General features: G+C 42.3%; 1 protein-coding gene across 2 annotated transcripts in view; it reads left to right on the forward strand.

The window, feature by feature from the left end:
• Positions 1–22: 22 nt before the first annotated feature.
• kdm4b (lysine (K)-specific demethylase 4B) overlaps positions 23–19,454 on the forward strand; it is a 280,148-nt gene continuing 260,716 nt past the window's right edge. For both annotated transcript variants that reach the window (XM_055658796.1, XM_055658797.1), the window contains exon 1: positions 23–268. The gene's annotated coding sequence lies outside the window, so the exon portion shown is untranslated. The remainder of the gene's footprint in view (positions 269–19,454) is intronic.

Consider the following 19,454-nt stretch of genomic DNA (forward strand, 5'->3'; position numbering starts at 1 on the left):
CAACCAAGCAGCACCGGAAGTTCTCCGCAGAGTTGGTGGGCGCCTGAGACGGACGGTGTTTTTATCCAATTGCACTGTGTTCCTCGCTCTCCGCCCGTGGCAATCACTCAGAGGACCTATGGAGAAAGGCGTTCGTGGCGGACGTTTGGTGACAGCATATTAGACTGACTGGATGTTCGTTTTAATGTCTTTGAAACCTACGTGCTTGTTCCCCTTCCTGTACTCGAGCGCTTCGCTGCCGGAGTAAGCGGTCACTCGGCCTCTACGGGTGAGTAATGGCCGGCGGTAACTACCGGTTATCCTCTTGGAGAAGCGCGGCCAGGGCCGTTTAAACGAGCCACAATTTTGAGGCGAGAGCCAGGTTTACGTTAGGCCTAGAGGGAGAGGTGATGATTGGATGCTACCGAAGAGTGTTGGTCAGTCAGCCGGAGCCAGGCAGTTGCGTCTGCCATCAGCTGTCAGTGGGAGGGGGTAACAACTCCTAAACACCGCTCGACTTGCTTAGCCACATCATTGCTTTAATAATTTGCATTCCAATTGCTCAACATTCATCTCTTCTCACTCTTTATTGTTACCAACTCGGCGCTAATAAGGAACCGTGAAAAACCAAAGAAAATGTAGTTAAAATAGACCGTCCATTGGCACCAGCAAGGAGAAAAATACCCCTTTTCATTATGGCCACGACCTCTCGTGTCCACTAGTTTTAGCCTTGTCTTTAACTTTTTCTGTTACTCCCAACTGGTGCAGGTGATATTATAAAAAATTGCCTGATCTTGCTCATCATCACCATCGTAGCTAAATTTTAAGTTGCTTTAAATTTGAAGTTATTATTTTTCGTTCTGTGTGGTTTGATGGAGCTATTGGCAGTTATAAATTCATTAAGTGATACAAGGCAGCATTTATTTAAAAAAAAGGCGGTGTCGGTTTGATGATCTGAACTGGGATATATGCAGAATAAGGATAACATGAGGATTAGAATTTCTAGTAGTAAAAATATCTGGAAATTAATAACATTAATTAAATACAATGTTCACTAATAGTAAGGGGGCAAACAGACAGAACTTTTCAATTAAAGACACAAAATGCTGGAGTAACTTAGTGGGTTAGGCAGAAGAAGAAATAGGTGATATTTCGGGTCAGAATCTTTCTCCTTTTGCCTAACCCACTAAGTTACTCAAGCATGTTGTGTCTTACTTTGTAAACCAGTATTTATTGTTCCTTGTTTCTCTTTCATTTTAATTGTTCCGTGCTAAAATTGTGCTCTGTAAATCGTGTATGTTGTCTGTTTCATCAAGCTTATTTTCTTGGAGGATTCAGGGTCCATTCTCGTTTCATGGTTTGGGGGTGAGTGGGGAAAATGGCTAAGATGCTTGATGTGGAGTCTCATTTTGAAGTATTATTGCCATCAAGGTTTCAGTACAGCGTGTTAGTAACCACGTGAAATTGTTCTGTCATCACTTGAAATTTTTGATGGTGCAGTTTCAGGTGTTGTCTTTATAAGCTTGTGATCCAACACTTTAAAATCCTTTGATGCTTTGATACATTACTGGTATAATCCAAGGTATGCATTATTGCATTAAAACGCATTGGTTGAACTGACATTTTATTCCTCCAGAATATTGCTGTTCATAAAGCCTGAACATTATTTTTGCATTTGTGACTGGTGACAATACAATAGTTATCATTTTGGCGAAGTAGTGAATAGATGTATATTTGGCCTGGAATTGTTTCCAATTCATTGAAGTAGCGCAATGTGTACAGTAAGAGGTAGCGAATAAGAATGAAAGTTGTTCTTGGTTTCAGTGGTGTGCATTTTAATTGCAGATATCGGATGCATTGAGAAATTGTAGCTGTTTCTTTTCTATCTGATGTTGATAGTTATGGCAAAGCTTGTGGAAGGGAAGATGAGTGTACTTCGGTACATGTGACAATAATAAACCTACATCAGTGGTGTTGCTTGCACAAGGTTTATTTTTCTTGCTGAAAGCAACTCTTCCTCACCGCAGCTTTGTACTCTCGCGAAAGGTTGGTACATGCCATTGTAGTTAGCTGATTAAGTAATGTCTGGATTAAAATCAGATTCTCCATGGTTTTTATTGCAGCTTGATCTTTGCCTTTGTCTTCTTAATTTAAAAAATATCTTTATATCGTTCTAGACTCAAGACCTGCTGAGTTCCTCCAGCAGTTTGTGTCTTACTTTTTATTCCTTGCTACCGGTGTATTTAATGCAGCTTTTTAAATTTTGTTTAAGCTGCCAGAAGCATATTTGTCATTTTTTTTGGTTTTAATCAAAGTAGTTTGGAATAAGGAGCATTTATTCTCAGGTTCACTGCTGAAGAATGAATGGTTGGGTTTTGTGAACATTTGTTGCAGTAATTTCAATGGATACAGTAAATGTTGCATTTTTGGTGAAGAAGAAATGAGGCTCCAAAGTTTAAATATTTATATTTTGGAGCATTGTTGAGCAGAGTTTAGACATTAAATGTAGTTATAAATTAAATTCTTTGTGATATTGGGCATAATGTTTTCTTATTTGACTGTTGTGTTATCAGTGTCCTTTGATAGAGAAATTTAGGCATGCACAATCATTTCTCTGTAAAATGTTTATTTGAGTGAACATAGTGAGAGATTTAGTGAACTCAATGATAATTGAAATTTTAAATGTGGGATTGCGAGCAGTAATTTAGATACCATACTGATAGGTATGGGACAGTCCACCTACTCAAGGGAAATGGACATTAGTTACCATGGTGTGCCTGAGACCTGGAGGCCTTATCGTTGGTGTATTGCTTGATAGATTTATTTCACTTGAGGGAGGCAGATAACATAAGTATACATTGTGAGTAAATATAGTCTTTAATTAATGTAGATAGATGTTATGAATAGGACCGTGGGATGGGAAGCCAAACACAAGCATAAGTTATGTACTGTTCTTGCAATAAAGCTTTATTTAAAAAAAAAAAGTATTATGTGATAAGTTGCTAACTGCATGTGACAATATGTTTAGGAAATAGATGTCAATATAAGCTAAAATGTGTAGGAAGGAAATGCAGATGCTGGTTTACACTGAAAATAGACACAAAAAGCTTGAGAACCTAAGCGGGTCAGGCAGCATCTCTGGAGAAAAGGAATAGGTGACATTTTGGGTCGAGACCCTTCTTCAGACCTGCTCAGTCTGAAGAAGCTTCTTGACTCGAAACGTATAGCAAAAAGCTTTTGGTGCATGCGAACCAGTCAGTATCAAGACAATACATAATCACAATCGATCCATTTACACTGTATAGATACATGATAAGAGAATGAAGTTCAATGCAAGATAAAGCCAGCAAAGTCTGATCAAGGATAGGCTGAGGTAGATAATAGTTTTATGTTGATGCAATGCAATTTCAGTGTTTGTAAATTAGTGAAATGTTATGGATACTTTAAAGAAATGTTGTGAGCTAATTTTAGGATGGATTTGTATATATTCCTCTGTCTGGGAGTGATTTTTTTCCCCCCCCTAAACGTTTGTGTCAATTTTAACTTCGTAAACAAACTATGTATATAGTTTTTACTCGTATTTTAGCTTACAAGTGGTACTTTAATACTTTGCAAGGGACCCTCTGTTCTTGCTAAGATAAATTAGCTCTATTGAGTAGGGAGTTTTTTCTGTGCAGTTTAGTTGTTCATCTTCCAGGGGTGGAAATTGCTATCAAAACGTGGGGGGGGGGAAACCACAATTTCTTGGTGGCACGCACGCACACGGCTTCAGCCGTGGGCCCTGTGGACAGTAACATTGGGAGTTGACCTGGTTGGTGACCGACTCCGTACTCCAGCAACGGCAACTTTGTCCGCCCTGAATCGTGGGGTTTGAATTGGCCTGTTCGCAGGGCTTTTTATAGCCCTGCGCGGCTTAAAACTGGCTGCGGGATCTTCCATCCCCCGGCGGTGACTTCAACATCGGGAGCCCCGATCGCCTTGATGCAGCAATTTGACCGCGGGGCGGTGGAAGATCCCGTGGCTGATTTTAAGCAGCGCTGGGTGATGAAAGGCCCCAAGAACAGGCCGATTCAAGCTCCACCAGGATGTCTCCCTCCTCCATGCGCTCTATCCTTAGTCCCACCTCCCTACTTCCGCCTCTGATCATCGCGCTGAATCATCATGTCCCTCCCCCAATGCCTGCTGACCGACGTCTCTCTCATCCAATCGGCGCCTTTGATCATCAGTCCCACCCCCAATGTCTCGCAGAAAGCGGAGATTTTAAACAGATTTGTTTTCGCCGAATTTCAAAATCCAGATTACAAAACATGGGGGGGACTGTCCCCACCTCTCAAAACATGGAGGGGACGCGGTGGATAATTTATTTTATACCGCTTACATCTCTGAAGGCAAATAGTTGAATATATTTAAGAAGGAGATATATTTCAAGATACAAAAGTCACCAAGATATATAGGGAGAGGGAATATGCTACTGAGACAGAAATACATGATTGTATTCAATGGCAGAGCATCCTTGATGGGCTGAATGGCCTGCCTCATTTTCTGTGTTATTAATTTTATAGCTGAAATGATATAACTGTACTAAACAAAAGTAGAAAATTCTGTTGAGGCAACAATGATGTCAGCATCCAAAATATCCTGAACAGGAGCTTGCGCATTAGTCTTTCTCTTAACAGATGCTTTCTTATGTGTGTTTCTAGTGTTCTAAGTTTAATGGAAATAGTTAAACTGGATCTTAAAGTTGTAAAGTTCTAAGAAACTAATAATGTATGATTTGTTAAGAGGAGAGATTCTCAGTGTAGCTAAGGCATAATTATTGCCAATGCACTTGCTTGTCATGCATTATTACTGTTTAATCTGCTTGGGCAGTCCCTTGGTATAGAGGAAGACTTGCTCCACTTCACTTCTGTGAGTTCTAAGGTGGCTACTTGAAGTAATGTGGAACGATACTTTTCGAAAGATGGTGCAGGAGAGGCTGAAGGCTGGGTAATTGTGAAATGATGTACTTCTGCCACTTATGAAGCTTTTTTTGTGCTCTTGGTTCTTGATATTATCCACTGTTGAGCATAGATAATTGTTGATTCTTTCACCTTTACGGTGCTTTCACACCAGTTTAATAGTAATCTGGTGCTGCATGTAAGTGCCTGTATGATACTGATTGGAGGTGGTTTTCTTAGAGTAAATGTAGAATTTTAATTGTTAATCTAATATGAGAGTTTTCAGATTTTCTTAAAAGCAAATAACTGAGTTACTCTGAAGCAAGAATTTAGAAAGTCCAGATGCTCTCAAGAAATATTGATGAATATATTCTCAGGCCACTTCATTTATATAAGAAAATGCAAAATGATGGAGTAACTCAGTGGGTCAGGCAGCATCTTGGGAGAACATGCATAGATCACGTTTTGGGTCGCAAACCCTCTTCAGACTGATTGTAGGGGTTAAAATAAAGTGCTTCCTCCACCTCCACCTCCCCCTCCCCCGCCAACTATAATCAGCCTGAAGAAGGGTCTTAACTTGAAATGTCACCTATCCATGTGCTCCAGATATGCTGCCTGATCTGCTGAGATACTCCAGCACTTTGTTTTTTTGTTCCTGTTTCTACACTTCATTTTCTAGCCTAATACCAAAGTCCAAAACTGGCATCATTTCTACCGACTAAAGTCAAGAAAGAGTCATGATTTTTTAATTGTCATCTGCATCGTGACTGGAAACATGAAAATCTTACTTGCTGCAATTTTACTGGCACTTTAAATGCAGCAACACAAATAAATATACAATTATCATTCATTCTAGGTAAATCGGACATGATAGTGCAAGCCAAAGTACACCGTGTAACCCTAATAGAAAGTCCATGGTGGGTCAATGCTAGGGTAGGGTTGTAGTTACAGTTGTACAGGATGGTTTAAGAGGCTGATGGTTGATAGGAAGAAACAGTTTTGGAACTGGAGGCAAAGGTTCTCGACCCCTGTACCTTCTTGATGGTAACAAGATAGAAGCAAAATGGTGGTGTGGATCTTTATTATTAGCTACTTTTATTAAGGCAGTGTGTCCTGTAATCCTTTCGATGGTAGGGAGGTTGATGCCCAATTCTTGGTATTTTCTGGTCCATGGTGAAGAACCTTTCGGGTGGTATTGAGAACCTCGTCTATGCATTGGCAATGGGAAGAGCTTACAACGTCTCAAACTACCCATCCAATTTGGTACATGCTCCCATGTTGGCCTCATTGGCAATCTCATCCTACAGCTGGAGTGGAAGAAAGGTATGATCGATCCTAGGGACTGCCTAAAAATACCTTCTTTAAATAGTACATTATATTTGCTATGTTCCAATCATAGGAAACAATTCAGTAATGTATGTAATTTTGGAAGATAACAGCTTGGCGTACAAGTTGAATGATTGAATGAATAGTTTGATTGAAGTTTATTCAAGTAGACTGGAGGGCGGCAGCTTCGACCGCCCCGGGCCGCGGAGTTTGAACCGGCCTGCTTGCGGAGCATGGATTCAGCCACGGGACTTACCTACCATCACCCGGCGGGGTCACAACATCGGAGGCTTGGATTGCCTCAGCGCAGAGGGAGAGCAAAGAGGGAAGAGACAATGACTTTAGGACTTAAACTATGTTGAGTGTTTGTTATTTATTCTATGTTATGACTGCAGGCTAAACCATTTTGTTGCACTGAAAAGTGCAATGACAATAAATTGAATCAAATCAAAAATCAAATCAAGTATTCATATACAAGGAATTTGCCTTAGTGCTCCGCTCGCAAGTGGCAACATGACATACAATGACAGTTAGGAATGATACATAAAACATTAAGCATTAATAATAAAACATTATCGATTAAACATATGCATTAAATAAAATACCAGAGCAAAAGGACGCTACAGATTTTTTTGGGTTATTGAGTAGAGCTACTACTCATGGGGGGAAAAAGCTGTTTTTATGTCCAGCTGTGGCAGCTTCGACAGTCCGGAGTCGCCTTCCAGAGGGAAGTGATTCAAAGAGTTTGTGGCCAGGGTGAGAGTGGTCAGAGATGATCTTACCCGCTCGCTTCCTGGCCCTTGCAGTGTACAGTTCGTCAATGGAGGGAAGGTTGCAGCCAATAACCTTCTCAGATGATTGGACGATTCACTGCAACCTCCCGATGTCATGCTTGGTGGCTGAGCCAAACCAGACCATGATGGAGAAGGTGAGAACAGACTCTACGATGGCCGTATAGAATTGGACCATCATTACCTGTGGCAGATTGTGCTTCCTCAGCTGCCGCAGGAAGTACATCCTCTGTGTGCCTTTTTGACTGTGGAGTCGATGGTAGCCCCCCACTTAAGGTCCTTGGAGATGATGGTTCCCAGGAACTTAAAAGAGTCCACACATGTGACTGGTGTTGTTGGTGGTGAGTGGGATCAGGGGAGGGGAAGCTCTCCTAAAGTCTACTATCAATTCCACTGTCTTAAGAGCATTGAGCTCCAGTTTGTTGTGATGACACCAGGATGCCAGCTGTGTCACTTCCTGTTTGTAGGCATATTCCTCCCCATCCTGGATCAGTCCAATCAGGGTTGTGTCATCCGCAAACTTGAGAAGCTTGACGGAGGAGTCAGTGGAGGTGCAGTCATTGCTGCAGAGGAGAGGGGTGAGTACGCAGCCTTGCGGAGCTCCTGTGCTGAGGGTCTGCGGGTCCAAGATGTGCTTTCCCAGCCTCACATGCTGCTTCCTGTCTGTCAGGAAGCTGGTGATCGACCGACAGAGCTAAAATCAACATACAAAATCCTCGCATAGGTCCCCTGGTGGTCTAGGTGCTGGAGGATGAAGTGCAGGCCCAGGTTGACTGCGTCATCCACAGATCTATTGGCCTGATATGCAAACTGCCGAGGGTCAGGCAGGGGATTTGTGATATTTTTCAGCTTGCCAGCACGTCTTTCAAGGGTCTTCTTAACTACAGAGGTCAGTGTGACAGGCCTGTAGTCATTAAGACCAATAATCCTTGCCTTTTTGGGTAAAAGGGGGAGTAGTGGAGACTTTGAAGCAGGCAGGGCTAGTACAGGTTTGCAGGGATTGGTTGAAAATGTCTGTGTTCGGCACAGAGCTTGAGGGTAGAGGGGAAAACATTGTCCGGTCCTGGAGATTTCCGGCTTTTCTGTCTTCTGAAAAGCCTCCCCACCGTCTCTATTTTTATTGCTGATGATGGAGAAGTGGTGTTACGCAACGCAACGCGGAGGGGATGGGTAATTGGGTGTTAAGTGGTAATTGGAGACGGGTGGGTGGGAAAGCGGGCAGTCTTTTCAGATTGGAGGTTTGCTTTAAGTAGGTGTGAAGTGGTGATTGGGGCGGAGTGGGTATAGAAGGGCCCAGTCTTTGCAGACTCGGGTCTGGCTGTGTGTTTTGGGGAAGGGGGGAGGGGGTACCATGGTTATGATTCTGCTTGTCAAACCTGCAGTAGAACTCGTGTTCAAGAAGGAACTGCAGATGCTGGAAGATCGAAGGTACGCAAAATTGCTGGAGAAACTCAGCGGGTGCAGCAGCATCTATGGAGCGAAGGAAATAGGCGAAGTTTCGGGCCGGAGTCTGAAGAAGGGTTTCAGCCCGAAACGTCGCCTATTTCCTTCGCTCCATAGATGCTGCTGCACCCGCTGAGTTTCTCCAGCAATTTTGTGTACCTGCAGTAGAACTCATTCAGGTCGTTGGTCAGCTGACGATTTTCCAAAGAGCAGGGGGCTTTCCTCTTGTAGCTGGTGATTTCTTGCAAGCCCTTCCAAACTAAAGAAGTTGGCACATCTTACAAATTTATCAGGTTTCAACTATATTATATTTCATTTTTTATCCTATTAATGATAATTTTGTTGAGCTCCTGATTTGCAACAAGAAGAACTTACAAAAAGAACAGAACATTTTGGAAATACAAAGTAGTTCATGATCCCATCAACAGGAATCAAAACTTGCAAGTTAACTTTTTGGATTGTTCTGCCAAAGAGGCTACAACTCTTTCTCCCCACAGATGCTGCTTGACAAATCAAATTAGATTGTTCTCTTTCATTCAAAGTGTAAGAAGTTGTGTGGGACAAAACGTTTTCCAGTTTTCTTCCTTGAAATTCTAAAAATGCCTATTAATCATCGATTGGAGTGTGTTCATTTAACTTCTAATTTATTAAAAGCAATTTTAACAAAGCTCACAAAGATTAGGGTACTCAAGATAAGGGAATCAAAATGGAGGTGGTAATGAGTCCAAGGAATTAGGGTATGAGTAAGGTTGGTTGTCTGTAGCCTTGTGTCTGTCAGTGTAGGTTAAGTGTGTTTGTTTGTGATCATCTTGCATCTGTGTGACATCCTTGTCATACACCTGTTCTCTAAATGCTTTGCGCTTGCTTTCTTGCCATTGAATCTAATGTTGCTTAGCCATTTCTGCGATGTAGCTGGAGTGAAAGTTTTGTGCACACAAAAATAATTTATGCGTAGGTATGTTACACTCCTGAGATCTGGAGTGGAAGCAACTTATCCTCTATCCTCGGAAAACATAAATCTGGTGAATAGAATTGTTATTGGTTTATTGCTGTCATATGTAGGAGATAGAGTGGAAAAGCTTTGCTTTGCATGCTATTTAGGCAAATCATATCATACAAGATTGTAATCAAACCATACAAGGGCACAAAAAGCAAAGGGAAAGAGTACAACATGTAGTTTTAAAGCTACGGAGAAAGTGCAGGTTATAAAATGTTCAAGGACCGCAACAAAGTAGTTTGGAAGATCAGGGAAACATCATTCTGATAACAGTGTGGAAAAATTATTCTTGAAACTAGTGGTACATGCAAAATATGAGCTGTACATGCGGTCCCAGTGTCATTCATGCCCAGCTAAACACAATATCAGAGTAGAGTCAAACCAGCATGGAAACAGGCTCTTTGGCCCAAATCATCCAAGGTGTCCCATCCAATCTAGTAGATTAAGAGAACCACATAAATGTTTTTGAATACAGGAGACTAATTAACTGAATTTGTAGATTAGACACGAATTATAATGAACCTGCACTCATTTAACAAGCATGTGTGTCCTTCCAGTTGATAGTTAGCAAAGAGGAACTTAAGGGCCTGTTCCACTTGGCCGTCATTTGCGCGTAATTTACATGACATCCTTTACGCATCACGACGCGCGCGTCCTGACATGCACGTGATGCACGCAGTGACGTGCAGTGTCCCAGGATTTTGGGATGTACAAAATCTTTGCGTGCCATCTGCGTGACGTGCAAATGACAGCCAAGTGGGACAGGCCCTTTAAACCTTGTGAGATTTTAGTTTGCACAAATTAAAATTTAGTCAAACAAACTTAATCCTCTTAACAGGAATTTTAATGTAAATATTTAGCTTGTGAAATGTTCAGGCAATTAACTTTACCATGTTTGATTTTTGTTCATTGAGATGTTAATCTAATGGAAATGATCTAATTACAGCTGCGACTTATTTTTCATCTTTCACCTGCGCTCACTTGAATTTTTAAAGCAAGTGGTACTGAGTGCCTGTCCCTCTTAGCCTTGTGGAGCTCATCAATGCTAGGTTTACAACAGAATTTACTGAAAGTTATATCTTAGCAATAGTCACAGTGTTCTTTGGTTCAGTAAGATTGTATTAGTTGTGTGAGGTTCAACATCTATCTATCTGTACTATTGCTAAAATTCTCATCTTGACCACTTCTGGTCTGCGTTGTAATTAAATTTGTGCAAAAAAGCTCCCCCATAGCGCTACAAATTTTCGCCACCTTACTTAGCATTCTCCTCTGCTGCAAGTCAAATAAGTTTTGTACCGATCGGTGAAATAGTACAAAAGTTATGAAGATTTAAAAATCGTAAAAAACGCTCCTTCCAGAACCCGCTGCCAATAAAAGGAGAATAATAAACTGAAGGGGCGCAGTGTGTTGAGCAGCTCGTGGGCTGCAGTCTGAAGTAGGGTTTCGACCCGAAACGTTACCTATTTCCTTCGCTCCATAGATGCTGCTGCACCTGCTGAGTTTCTCCAGCATTTTCGTGTACCTAAGAGATTACATTGGCAGATGAGTAACGAAGATGACAAATTTTCTATATGGCCTAGATTTAAGGACATTAGTGAACTGGGTGGGTTTTCGTGATTAACTGGTAGTTTCATGCTTGCCACTTCTGAGATTAACTTTAATTCTAGATTTTAAATGTATTTGAATTCAGCCGTATGTCATGATGCAACTTTTTCTTTGCATCCAGGGTTCTGGATCTGGTCATTTTACCCTATAAATGCCATATATGACACTATCACCCTGTAGAACAGGATAAATTGAATATCAAATAGATGTTGTTGGAAATAGTTAAATATTTTTTGGAAAGAAGAAAATTACAATTAGTTGCAGTATTTACCTGCATTTAGGCTCTGAGGAAGGATGTTGCAATGTTGGTATCTTGCACAATCTGGGGTTCCAAACTGCATTATGCTAAGTTTATTAATAACATTATAACGCAATAATAGACAATAGACAGCAGGTGCAGGAATAGGCCATTCGGCCCTTTGGGCCAGCACCGCCATTCAATGTGATCATGGCTGATCATCCCCAATCAGTACCCCGTTCCTGCCTTCTCCCCTAATAGATAAGACTGGAAAGGCTGGCAATCATTTTTAATAGAAAATAAAAACATTTACTAAAGCTTTGCAAAATGTTTAAGAACTGAATGTTCTGACAGAAAATGGTGATAATTGTTTGAGGTTTCATAAATAAAGTCAAGTTATTTATTTTCAAACCTGGTTTAATGATCATCGAGGATGCAACGTAACAGATATGGCCGCAGTCACCAAAAGCCCTGTTACCACCCGAACCTCGCTGAGTAACCCCTGAATGCGCAGGATAACTTCCTCCAGGTACGGCGTCTGCAATAACTCAACATAGACTGTGAACACAGTGACTGATCTACATCCCCTTTCCTTAGTTCCTGCTCCATATAATGACAAAATATCTTGTTAAGAGTAAATGTAGCAGGACTTACAAAATGTAGCAAAATGACCAAAATTCAACAGATGCCTTCAGTTACTGTAGCCAAACAAGTATACACACTGTGAAACACAAAATTAACGTCACAGCATAGTAAACATACTTAACATATTGACTTGAACATGTGTCTAAGTATTGTAGTTAGCTGACGTTACTTCAGTCTCTGTATTTGGGATTTGGCTTCTTGACGCGACTTAGCTACAGGCACCTGAACCTGTTGCTGCTCTGTGTCCATTATATCTTGTCTTTCTCTTGTGAGTGTTATAGTCTTTTGACCCAAGTCCAGTATCCTGGTGATTGGTGTCACTTGGATTTAGCTGTGTTGGAGCAGCTCGACTACAGGCAGAATGTGTCTGCGATCAGCTTTACTTCTGAGTGAATAAGGTAAGACCTGGGCTCCTAGCATATTTCCTTTACCATGCCTGTCAGGTTGTAACCTTGTGGGGTCTGTAACCTGGTAACCTGTTCTTTCATCAAAGGCTGAAGTGGTCGGCTTGATTTGTCATAGCACACTTTTTGTGACAGTCTTTTATTTAGAAGCTGGACTTTTACCTCCATGTCTTATGCATATGTGGTTCAAGCAACTTCCTTGAGACTGGGAGAGTAGTACGTGTTTTGCCTTGACATTCGTCTTTGTGCTGGAGATCCAAGCTTTGTGTCACGTGGCACGTTTCTGAGATTGAGGAGGTTTAGAAAAGCATCAGTTCCATCTCCGTGAGACTTCTCCGTGAGTTGTTTAACACTGCGGACAATTCTTTCAGCTACCCCGTTAAATTGAGGTTACTCTGGGCTGCTGGTAACATGAGTAAAGTCCCACTGTGTAGCAAAGTCTTTAAAGTGCTGGCTCGTGAACTGTGGCATTGTCTGATATGAGGGTGTATGGTGCTCCATGAACCGAAAAGCAACTCAAGTTTTGAGATGACTGTTGCCACAGTCGACCAAGACAAGTCTGGAACGGGATGCAGCAGAAGTGGTTCTTTCTGCTGTTGTGATTTTGTGCTGTTACACACAGAACATGACTGTATGTCCTTGTTGATGTCGTCAGTCATTGTAGGCCAGAAAACTATGCCTCTTGCTCTCCGTTTAGTGGCTTCTGCACCAGGATGCCCTCTGTGCATGATGCTGGTGTACTCCTGCCTACACCAACCTAAAGCCGCGGTCTCCGGTGGGGAAGAGCTGACTCTGGACTGGCTCTGGACTCTGGTCCTGACCACGGGGGGAAATGGAGGAGGACTGGCTAAATTTTGTGCCTTCCACCACAGTGATGAATGCTGTGGTGGATGTTTGTGTCAAATTTTTATTGTGTTTGTGTGTTCTTTCTCATTGTACCGCTGCTGACAAATTCATTTCACTTGCACTTTACGTGCAATGTGACGAATAAAACCGTATTGTATTGTATCCTTTTGTATTGACAAAGGAATGACTGCTTTGCGACCCTTCATGGTGACCTCGTCTTCAATAGTTAGTTTGTTGTGGTTGCTGATACTCAATTAACTAAGTTCTTTAAAAGGAAAATAAAGGCGAACAGAATGTGGAAGATTGCGCTGTTTGTTGGGCCAATCATGTCTGATGATAGTGCTGAGTGTCTGCAGGGTTGTGTCATCTGCTGTGTGCCTCTTTAACTCAAAGCGAGAAGAGGATATGTAGTTGATTGGCATGACATTAAAGCTGTCCTCATCAGCATGCTGAACTGTGGAGCTCGAGTCGGCGTGTCAGCCAGGTGCATTTGTTTTCCACTTTAGATGAGGGTGATGCTGTACTTTAGAAGTCTTAGCCTCATCCGTTGAAGTCTTGCCGGTGCTGCATTTATGGGCTTTTTTAGTATGATCAGTTTCTATGGTCACTGACTTGCCATAGATGTAATCATTGAATTTGGAGCACGCAAAAACCACCGGCAGCAGCTGTTTTTCAATTTGAGAATATCTGGTTTTGGTGTTGGTTAGCACCTGTGAAGCATATGCTACGGGTTTTCCTTCCTGCAAACATGCTGCACTGAGTCCATACTGTGAAGCCTCACAGGCAAGTGTCACTGGCTTGCTGACGTCATAGTACGACAGAACTAAAGCAGCAAGACATATGCTGCTTTAGTAAGTAAGTAAGATTATTGGCCAAGTATTCACATACATGGAATTTGCCTTGGTGCTCCGCCCACAAGTAACAACATGACATACAGTAACAGTTACGAATGACTCGGAAAACACTAAATATTAATAATAATAAAACATTAATGATAAAACACCATTGATCAAGCATGTGAGCCAACAAAATACCAGATCAAAGGGAGGCTACAGATTTTTGGCTGTTGCGTAGAGCAACTACTCGTGGATAAAAACAGTTTTTATGTCTGGCTGTGGCAGCTTTGACGGTCCGGAATCGCCTTCCAGAGGGAAGTGATTCAAAGAGTTTGTGGCCAGGGTGAGAGGGGTCAGATATGATCTTGCCCGCTCGCTTCCTGGCCCTTACAGTTCATCAATGGAGGGAAGTTTGCAGCCAATAACCTTCTCTGCTGATCGGACGATTTGCTGCAGCCTCCAGGTGTCATGTTTGGTGGCTGAGCCAAACCAGACCATGATGGAGAAGGTGAGAGCAGACTCTACGATGGCTGCGTAGAATTAGACCATCATTGCCTGTGGCAGATTGTGCTTCCTCAGCTGCCGTAGGAAGTACATCCTCTGTTTTGCCTTTTTGACAGTGGAATCGATGGTAGCCCCCCATTTAAGGTCCTTGGAGATGATGATTCCCAGGAACTTAAAGGACTCCACAGATGTGACTGTGGTGTTGTTGATGGTGAATGGGGCCTCAAAAGCATTTTGCTGCTGTTCATGCCAAGTCCATTCAGTGTTTGTGTGTGAGTTGTCGCAGTGGAGCCGTCAGCTGACTGTAGTTTGGAATTAATTTTTCATGGTAATTGAGCATCCCCAGAAATCTTTGCAGAGCTGGGACATCTGCTTGCACTGGCATTTCACTGATTGCTTTTGTTTCGGAAGGGTCGGCTTTGAGGTCTTCCCAAGTGAACACGTGTCCAACATAGCTGACGTGGTTCAGCTGGAACCTGTACTTGAGAGGATTGAGCCTCAAGTTCAGGCATGGTTGAGCACTTTTCTCAAGTTGGCGTCGTGTTCTTCCACGTTTTTACCTCCAATGATTATGTCGTCGGCTATGATCGCACAGGGCTATCCAGCGAAAATCTGCCCCATGGAGCGCTGGAACACTTCACTGGCAGATGCGAGTCCGAATGGCATCCTTAAAAACCTGTAGCAACCAAAGGAAGTACTAAAAGTGGTTAGCATTGAAGACGTGTGGTCAAGTGAAATCTGCCACAAGGAGTTCTTAGCATCTAAGACATAAAACACAGTTGCATTTGACATGTGTGCAGCTACTTCTTCCACAATACGCATTGGGTGATTTGGCTTTTTCAAAGCAGTGTTCAGGTCTCTTGGAATAATATATATTCTGATTTCCTGTTTGTCCTTTTTGTTGGTGGTAACCCCATATGACACCCAATCAGTTGGCTCAGACACAGGAGTGATGACACCCAATTCCTGCATCCTGTCTAGCTCAGCTTTGACTCTGTCTTTCATAGCCATAGAATGCGATGTGCAGAATGAACAACGGGTCTCACATCTGGGTCAAGTGTCATGAAATAGAATCCAGCCAGCTTTCCAAGCTCATCAATGAAGAGATTGCTGTATTCTGTTTGAATTTGATGTGACAGATCATCTTCAGTGGGGATTAACTGGTGAACATCTTTACTGAATGAGACCAGCCCCATTTGCCTGCATGCACGTAGTCGTAGCACAGGCAGAACATCCTCTTGGACAATGTAAAATGGCAATGTGTATGGCTGTCGCTCTAGGTGGCACTGCAACTTAACCATATGATAAGTTTTGATCTTACTGCTCCCATATACAACAAGGTTTGTGGCTTTAATGCATGCTCTTATTTGTTCTTCATCCTGTAGTTGTTCAAATGTGTTTTTTGACAAAACATTACACTTGGCACCTGTGTCCACTTTCATTTCAACTAGAATGCCAAAGCTTCGTAATTTTTTTTCTATCTGTGCATCAGTTGAATCAACTGTCATTTGCAGTGTTATTCCACTGACATGAAATGTTTCATCAGCACTGCTGTCGGCTTGGCCAGGTTCTAGCTGGTGAACAGCCTAGGTCTCTGCCTGTTGTAGGTTTGTTGTGTAGACTTGCAGCACTTTTTTAAATGATTCAATTTTTTACAGGAATGGCACTGTTGACCAAAAGCTGGACATTTGTCTCTTTTAGCTGCATAACTACCTCCACAGTTGGTGCAATTGGCTATCCCCTGTGTCCAGTTTTTTCTGAACCTAGCCTGGACTGCATCAACATTAGTGGCAGTGCTGTGGAGAAGCCAGCGTTTTGTTGTGCTCTTCAGTCATCTCATGAATGTGACAGATGGAGACAACCTTAACTAATATCAAATTACTACCACGACGTAGCACCTTTCTCAAATTGTCATTATTGATACCACAGATTAGTCTGTCTCTAATAAGCTCCTCATGGAGAGCTCCAAATTTGCAGCTTTTTTCTTTAATCCTTAAATCACTGACATATGATTCAATTGTCTCACCAGATTTTTGATTCTGTGTGTTGAACTTTCCATAGTAACATTGGTTTGAGGGTTGCATATCCTGAAATTTCCTCTTGAGGCATTCAGGATCCTCTTTGGATTCTGCGGAAATGAGGATATCTCCTCCCTTGCCGGGCTCCCTCACTTCCCCCACATGCACAAAAGACCGTTCACGTTCAATGGTCTCTGGTCCCATTAGATTGAGGAGAATGTATGCTTGAGTGCAGGCTGGCTTGTCCGAGTGTGCCGCCGCGATGAAAATGTCATATTCTTGTTCTTTTTCGCCGATGTTACCTTCAAAGACGAGTGGGTCCGGCCTCCGGAATCCAACCGCCATGTTGACTGTTGAACTGATACCGTATTCACACCACTGGGTTGAAAGCTGCTCAAGCAAAATATAAGGTGCTGTTCCTCCAATTTGCGTTGGGCCTTGCTCAGTGGACAGTGGAGGAGGTAACTAATTGGATTGAGTCACAGAAAGATTACTCAACCAAATTAGCATGGAAACAAGCCCTTGGGAACTCTGAATCCACACTGACTATCAACCACCTGTATACACTGAATTTTAACTGGATTAAAAAAAAAAGATTCTCCCTACATTCTGATCAACTCTCCCATATTCTCCCATTCGCTTTCATTTCTGAGGCAATTTACAGCGCTCATTTAAACTACTAATCAGCACATAATTGGAACGTAAGGAAAAACCGGAGGACCCAGAGTAAATCCATATGGTCATTGGAGAATGTGCAAATTCCATATAGACTGCACCCAAAATCAGAATTGCACCTGGTCTGTAATACTGAAACAGCGGCTCTATTGGCTGTGCCATTGTGCTGCCAAGAGTCTTAAAGGACCTGTCCCATTAACGCGACCTTTCAGCAACTGTCTACGACCTTCAAGCTCGAGGGCACTCGTCTGAAAAACCGCGAGCTGGATCGACCACACACACGCACACGCATGCACGCACACACAGCAAAGGCGGGGGCCAGGGACAGCGGGGGAGCACTGTCTGAAATTCACACCCACGATGAACAGGAAGGTAAACAACGGCTGCACAGTGTACGGCAAGTCCTTTAGAGAGGGGGAGAAAGAAGGGGGGGAGAAGGAGGGGATACACTTTTAAGTAGCCAAAGTCAGCGTAGGAGATTACCTATGGCTGCCCTCGATTGCCTGTAACTACATAGCGACCCCACTCCATTGCACTACGAGTTCAAAAGAACCACGACGACCAATCTTTACTCGCAGAAAATTTTTCAACATGCTGAAAACTTTTCCTCGACCAAATTGTGGCCGCGAGTATGCGGGAACTTCCCTCGAGCATGAAGGAGAGTTCCAGTGACCTCATAGGACCTCCTAGGACCACGTGTCGACCATGCTGCGAGTTTGAGTCGAGGGCAAACTCTTCTAAACTCGCAGATTAGGTCGCCGCAGTGGGACAGCCCCTTAACTTCTACGTTGTAAGATTATTGCAGAATTCATGGGCTCTTTTTAAATCCCAATTATAGATGACAACTTTTGACTGGAAATTTTGAACATTTCATTTTTCAGGAGCTGAGCATTAGTGCCAAGCATTCCTAATTGCCCTTGAACTGAGTGGCCTCCTTAGTCACCTTCGAGGATGTTTAAGAGTCAACTACTTTGAGTCTGGAGTCAATTAAGGACATTAGCTCCTCTCTTGTTAGTGCCCTGTTTTGAAAGTCTTTATCTTCACCAGAACATCTTGGCAAATGGAACTTCTTATTTCCCACTAATGTTCAATTTTGGTTTGTGAAGATACTTTAATCTACTATTGTTCTGGAAACATCATTATATCGAAAAATAATTGCTGTAAGGAACTAATGCGATTGTGAAAATTCAACTATGTATCAAACTCTTTTGAGGCCTATTTGAAACAGACATGTTCTAAAATGCCCTTTATAGGAGAATTAAACAATGCCTGGGGTTTAGTTTGATAATATGCGGAACACACAATTGTGATGCTGATTACTGGATATTGTGAGCCAGTGCTGTATGCAATGCTGTTGCAGCATGTAAAACCAGAAACTGCTGCAAGTATTCAGCAGGTCAGATAATATTTGTGACGAGAGAAAACAAGTTAATATTTCAAGTTGAGGACCCTCATTAAAACTTGTTATCACTGACCTCGTTGTCTTGCACCTATCCTGCTTGCAACCAAACTCTTCTGCATTGATTGCCTTGTTTGACTTCAAATGTGCCTTTTTTCACATGGCCGTAGCCAAGAAGCCAGATGGCAGGTAGAAAAACTTAAACATATAACTAGAGGAAGCCAGCATCGAAAAGGAATAAAGGCATGCAAAAAACATCTGATTTCCAAATCTTCATGTACTATCCTTGTTGAAATCAGTTGCGTATTACAGCCATTTTTGTCACTCTAAGTATTGTGAAATACGTGTGAAAAACTGACTTTGGCACTGTGTGCCTGAAAAGTGGGAGTAGTTTCTGCAAATTTAGTGGTAGAATCATACAACACAGGCCCTTCGGCCAAACTTACCCACACTGACCAAGATGCCCCATCTGTACTGGCCCTACCTGCCCATGTTTGGCCCATGTCCCTTGAATGCTTTCCTATACGTGCACCTGTCCCAATGTATTTTCAATTATCTTTGTCATTTGTGTTCTTAAATAAAATACTGATAGTGAAAATGGTACGTGCTGCAACTGTGAGAGCAAATTTTAAAATTCAATTTTAACTGATGCATGGAGTAAGATTCAATGTTTGGTGCCACCTTCCCCACGTTTATCCAAAAGGTTTGGACTTTGCCTTTGAATGAATGTACAAAGTCATGCTGCTTGGAAACGGGTCCTGTGGCACACTGTCCCTGCTGAACTACAAGCCCCCATTTTATTCTCCCCATG

Source organism: Leucoraja erinacea, chromosome 29 (genome assembly GCF_028641065.1).
Source record: "Leucoraja erinacea ecotype New England chromosome 29, Leri_hhj_1, whole genome shotgun sequence".
NCBI lineage: Eukaryota > Metazoa > Chordata > Chondrichthyes > Rajiformes > Rajidae > Leucoraja > Leucoraja erinaceus.